The sequence below is a fragment of the Zingiber officinale genome, chromosome 2B (assembly GCF_018446385.1).
Source record: "Zingiber officinale cultivar Zhangliang chromosome 2B, Zo_v1.1, whole genome shotgun sequence".
Classification (NCBI taxonomy): domain Eukaryota; kingdom Viridiplantae; phylum Streptophyta; class Magnoliopsida; order Zingiberales; family Zingiberaceae; genus Zingiber; species Zingiber officinale.
This window is the reverse complement of record NC_055989.1, coordinates 21,601,519-21,607,972: the sequence shown is the minus strand read 5'-3', so window position 1 is coordinate 21,607,972 and position 6,454 is coordinate 21,601,519.

The window sequence follows — 6,454 nt, the reverse complement described above, 5'->3', positions numbered from 1 at the left end:
CTGTTTAGGCTACCCATTTAAGTAAGGAAAAGATTATTTTCTTTTTCTTTTCCTAATTCGTTTTCTTTTTCTTATTTTCTGTTTTTCCCCGTGTCCTCACCCGAACCTCGCCCGAGTCTTCTTCTTCTTTCCCCGTGCCTTCTCCCCCTTGCGACGAATCTGCCCTAACCGCCGCTTTCGGCAGTTCCTTCTCCTCTTGCGTGAGCCGGGACCAAAGAGAGGTCGGCGCTTCTCTTCTCCCAACTTCTTTCCCCGATTCCTTCTGCCCGATACCCCCTTCCTTCTCTGGCGACTCCTTCGTTCCGATCACCGACGCTGAGCATCCTTCCTCTCCCTCTCAAGGTGTGGAGCTTCGCCCCATTCTCGCGCGATCTCCTGTTCCTGCGACGCCGAAGCCACCGCCGACCGAGCAGCCCTTCCGATCTTTCTTTCCTTTGTTCTTGGCATCTCCACGCAACCAGCCGATGGTCGCTCCTTTGCCGCGGAGATCCCATCACGCCAGTGTCGATCTGCCCACCTCCTCTTCTCAGTCGATCGCCGACATCCAAGCCCTAGCGCTGTTGTTGTCGCCACAGCCGACGCGGCCTAGACTCCCCTCTGCCCTAGCGTCGACAGCCGGCCGAAGCTTCCATTCCTCCTCGTGCCTCTGATCTAGTGCGATTGCTGCCCTATTTTTGCCCTAGCACCAGCAGCCAAGATCCCTCCAGTCGATCGCGTCTGGTCCGTGCCCTAGTTTTCTCTTCACTGTGGTTCTATATTTTTTTTTATTACCGTGCCCTAATTTTGCCATGCCTTCATTTTCTTCCACCAAAGGATAGGGTTTCCTTCATCCCGGTGGTAGGACATCGTGATGTTGTCGATCACCATGATGCTAGATCTTAGTTGTTGATGGCAGATTAGGCGGCTAGCAACACCTCTCCATTGATCACAGCGGTGCTCTACTACTTGCTGCCACAGTAGAGCTGCTTACCTTGAATTGCACTAGCCGACAACCTTCATTCCAGTAGCAAACAACCCTTCACCAGCAGCATGAATGGCTGTGAATTGAGGTAAGGTTCTGTTGAGGTGAGCTTTAGTGTTTTGAATTAAGGTTTCAGCAAATCTTTTACTATATAATTGGATTTATGGATTGAGCTCTTGGCAGTGATTGGTAGGGTTGCTGAGCTACTGGAGTTTCGGTCATACCTCAAGGTCAGTGCTTTTCTAGTGATGTACCTTGGGTATTTTATTAGTATGTTGCTAAATTAAGTTTCTAAAGGATGGTAGAGTTTGTGATTGATGATATGGTTGATAGGTTGATTGGATTGAAGTGAAAGATTGTGGATTTAGTTAAACCTAATTAGATTAAGAAATTAGGTTAATTATTGCGATTAGGGTTTTCCCTAATTTGATTGGTGAGTCTATTTAGTTATTTACTGTATAAGTAATTAACTAAATACAGTATGTGATCTCAGGACTTTGTTACGAGGCGAGCGTTGCGACGCGGGATAGCTTATCATGATCGACAGATTTTAAGGCGGGTACCTTGACTTATCTTTGATTAAGTCATGTTGATATGTTTAGTAGGTTATAACTTATAGTAATGATTATGTTCGTTTTTGTTTCGGTTGGTCACTACCTGATCTGTTATATGCTTGTTTTGCTCACCTAATATGCATTTTATGCTAGTACCCACATGATTATATATATATATGCTCAGAGAGGTAGTGACATACCATGCTTGTTATATTCAGGACTTAGGTTTTTGATATCCTATCTGACCTGTGTACTTGAGATCTTGGTATTTTGACCATCGATATTACGGTACTCATTTTATATATATAGATATGGTTATGCTGATCAGTTTATTGCTATGCTTAGTGTCATGCATCATGATTGCATGTTGCGCGATTGTCAGCTCCACTATGGTTGAGCACATCGCCAGTTATATGTACTACACACACCACCACTCATGGATTTATGGTATATCAGGCAGGTGTGTGGTGGTTCTGTTGTTTGGCTCTGTTGGTCAGGTGACTCAGCGTGGTAGCCGACAGACAGTTCTGCTCTGTTTGGCTCCGCTGGCATTTAGTGTAGCAGCGTGGTATCCGGTAGACGGTGGGCTCTGTTTGGCTCCGTTGGTCAGGTGACTCAGCATGGTAGCTGGCAGAGATACCTCCCCGCCATTGTGTATCGGGAGATGAGAACATTGAGCTCCCCCATTTATGATTTGGGGTAAGAGGATAGGAGTACTTCGACAGCATCCCGTCCACTCGGTCACTCATCAGGAGCAGTGATGTCAGAGTGCATAGTTGTCACAACCCTACCCACTAGGTCTCACCATTGTGTGTGAGATGGCTGACTGGCGTCAGGGGTGACCAGGATGCATCATTGGCATCATACGCCTTTATGCATTTATTGCTTGTGTTTGCTGCACTTATATGCTGCATTTGGATGGATGCATATGTTTAACATGCATACAGGATTTATGACACTTTCGGTCGGACGACCTGATTATTCTGATAGGTGGCCCTGGTGAGTATAGTCCTCTTCAGCCTTTTCTATTATGCATTACCTTCTTTTGTTCAGGAGACTGTACTCCATAGTTATTACTATTTGTTATAATTTACTATACATGTCAACTAGGTATCTGCTGAGTTGTTGAACTCACCCCCGTGGACACTATCTTTTTCAGTTACTAGGTTGTTTATGGAGATGCTTGGAGTATCCTGGCTGCCGGTCCCCACATCACATCAGAAGACATGTCTACGCTTTTGTGTATTTTTACTTCGGTATTTATAATTGGTGTAATTAGTGTAGTATTCCGATTTTGTTTCTGGAGTTGTTATATTGTTGTGTTGTGTAAGCCTAGCCGGCTAGCAGTTTTAGTTATCGGTTGTATGTGTTGTCCTTTTCCACTGTGTTTGTGGTTTTTAGTACAGCTGTGTAGGCTGTTAAATATATATATAACTGCGTGGTTGTTTATTTTGTTCCAGCCGAGTGGGCTGATGATACAAACTGCATGGTTGTGTGTATATTCCAACCGCTTGTGGCTGATGTATATTTTGTATGTAGAATTGCTTCAGATTGTCACCCGTACAGGGGAGGTGCTGCCGAAATTTCTTCGGACAGGGACTCCCTCGGGGCATGACAATTACATAGTCCTCTTCTAAAAATCGGGCATTGGTGCTAATAATGACCTTCTGATCTTTAGGACTATAAAATAAACCACCTTTCATTCCTTTAGGATAACTCATAAATAAGCAAACTTCTGTACGTGATTCCAACTTGTCAGTATCTCCCTTCAACACATGTGCTGGACTATCCCAAATCTGAATATGCTTCAGACTAGACTTACACTCATTCCACAATTCTGTGGGAGTAGATGGTACTGACTTAAAAGGTACCAAGTTCAGAATGTACACTGGCGTTTCCAGAGCATATCCCCAAGTCGAATTTGGTAATTCTGAATAACTCATCATTAATCTAACCATTTCCATAAGAGTCTTATTCCTTCGTTCTGCCACACTATTCTGTTGCGGTGTACCAGGTGCAGACAGTTGGGATTGAATCCCGGCCTCTGATAAGTAACTCTTAAACTCTTCTAAGAGGTACTTGCCTCCACAATTAGACCGTAGTGTCTTGATACTTTTACCATTAAGTTTCTCCACATCAACCTTGTACTCTTTGAACTTATCAAAACACTCAGACTTGCGGCGCATCAAGTAAATATACCCATATCTCGAATAGTAGTCTATAAAAGAGACAAAATATTCGAAACCACCTCTTGCCTGGATAGTCATAGGTCCACATAAATCAGAATGAACCAATTATAACACATCTTTGGCTCTATACCCCTTGGCCTTAAAAGGTTTCTTGGTCATTTTTCCTTCCAAGCAAGATTCGCAGGTTGGAAAATTTTCCACCACTAATGAACTCAAAGGTCCATCAGCTATTAACCTTTGAGTCCTACTTACGTTAATATGACCTAGCTTTAAATGCCAAAGATATGTTTGATTCATTTCTGAAGGTTGCTTTCTCTTATTAGAATTAGAAGATGTGTTATTAATTTCCATTTGTTGCATTGTGGGGTTTATTGGATTTAGAGTATACAAATTGTCAACCAATGTACCAGAACAGATAACTTCTCTATTTTTCTTGACAACTACTTTCTCATCAAAAGAAACAGAATATCCATCCATAAAGAGTTTAGAAACTGAAATTAAGTTCTTTCTAAAACTTGGTACATAAAGATAATTTCTCAAAATCAATCTTTTATTCCTATCAAAAGACAAATAAACATCTCCCACTGCAACAGCCGTCACTTTTGTAGCATTACCTATGTGGATGGTAATCTCCCCTTCATGTAGTCGTCGAGTTTCCTGGAACCCCTGCAATGAATTACAGACATGATCAGTGGCTCCCGTATCTACACACCAGGTACCGGTAGATAACACCACTAAACATATTTCAACTACTAGAGAATAAGATATACCTCTATTGTTCTCCTTTCTATGAGGACAGTCCACCTTCCAATATCCAGACTGCTTGCATATGAAGCACTTGCCCTTTGGCTTCTTCACACCTGCTTTCAGTCCAGTCCCTAGAGATTGATTCACTTTCTTTGCAGAACCAACTTGTTTCTTTTTCTTCTTTCTACCTTACGGTTTAGAAGCAGAAACATTTTCAGCAATGTGAATTTGAGAGCTTTGACGAAATAACCCTTCTACTGATTGAAGTTCTGTCAAAAGTTCCACCAACGAATAAAGTCTTTTATTCATGTTGTAGTTCACACGGAATAGCTCAAAACTTTTAGGCAATGTTTGGAGAATGATATCGACCTGGGTTTCCCCATCGATTTCAGCCCCAAGGATTTCTATCTTATTTAAATGAGCCATTATTTTAAGGATATGATCCCTTACGGGTGCCCCCTCAGTCATGGCGGTCGTCATCAAGTTTCTCATAGCTTGTTGTCTAGCAGCCCGATTCTGGTGTCCGAAGAGTTCCTTGAGATTACGCATCATGCCATAAGAAGTAAGCATGGCCTGATGTTGATATTGCAATACATTTGACATAGAAGCCAAAATGTAACACCGCGTCATCTCATCTGCCCTGACCCATTTCTTTTGACACTCAATCTCCTCTTCACTAGAATCACTATTAGGCAAGCTTGTACAAATCTCATAAAGTACGAACTTGTAGACTTCAGCAGTTAAGATAATGTCCAAGTTTCTCTTCCAATCTATATAATTGGGTCCAGTAAGTTTATTATCTTTCAATATAATAGCAAGAGGATTGAAGGCCATTTGAAATCCTAAGAATCACAAAATATTTGGTCAAAACATAAGAATTTAAAATAATATTGATTCCTCAAACAATATCATTTAAATTCACCAACACCTCAAAACACAGTGAATTTTATATGCCACGATAGTGTGGACATATATAAATTCAAACATTTGTAAGAGGGGGGTTTACCCATTAATTTTATTATCTTGTCAACCTAACTTTATGACAAATAAAATTAATAGTTGGTTTTTCTTCGATCACACAAATAATAGCAGTGACTCCGATGGGGAGGATACTATTAAATACACCTAAGTGTATATCATTACTTGATACTTAGTCCATTAAATAGGATTATGCCCCTTCATATGGAGATGATCACACAAATCTAAATAATTTCCTATAATCATCCATAAAGGAAGTTTGATCTAGTGATCCGTAAACAAACTCATCTATTATGGAGGAAGGCACTCAGAGACAACACGCAAGTTTGAATGCATCACTTACAAATCAGTAATGGAGACCGTGGAATTTAAATAATTCCTCTCCCACTTAGTTATTTAAAACGAGGAATTTTAACATGCACACACACACAACACATCAGCATAAAAGGCAATAAATATGAAAAATAATTTTTCAACTATTATGGTCTCATCCATAGCTATCCTCCGTGTGCCACCAACCCTAGCCACCGCCAACGGGTCATGTCATCGCGTCTATCTTGCTTCCTTTTCCACTGCGCCTCTGGTCCTCAAATAGCACCACGCCTCGCAAGGATACGATCCACGACAAAAATAAAATTTTACATTTATCGATCCTATATTCCACAAGGGAATGTACATGTAATTTAGATCGAACAAAATGTAAAATTCTAAAACTAATACAGCTCCTGCTGTATTTAATAATTACAATCATGCACACACATAAAATTCCCTCGACATGCCCGAGGGTCCAATCACACACAAACACAATAGGATCATAATAGTTGAAACTAGGATGCCTGCAACCACAGAGTTAATCTATTTGCACATCCTACCATTATCCTACCTAAATTTATGTATGAAAAGTGCACAATTTAACTGAAAACCAAACACACAGAGGCAGAAAACTAGCTTTCATATCAATTGTTGGATGCTACTCGGAATTCCGTTCTGCTTCCCCTATACAAAAATTTGTACAAGCATAGAAC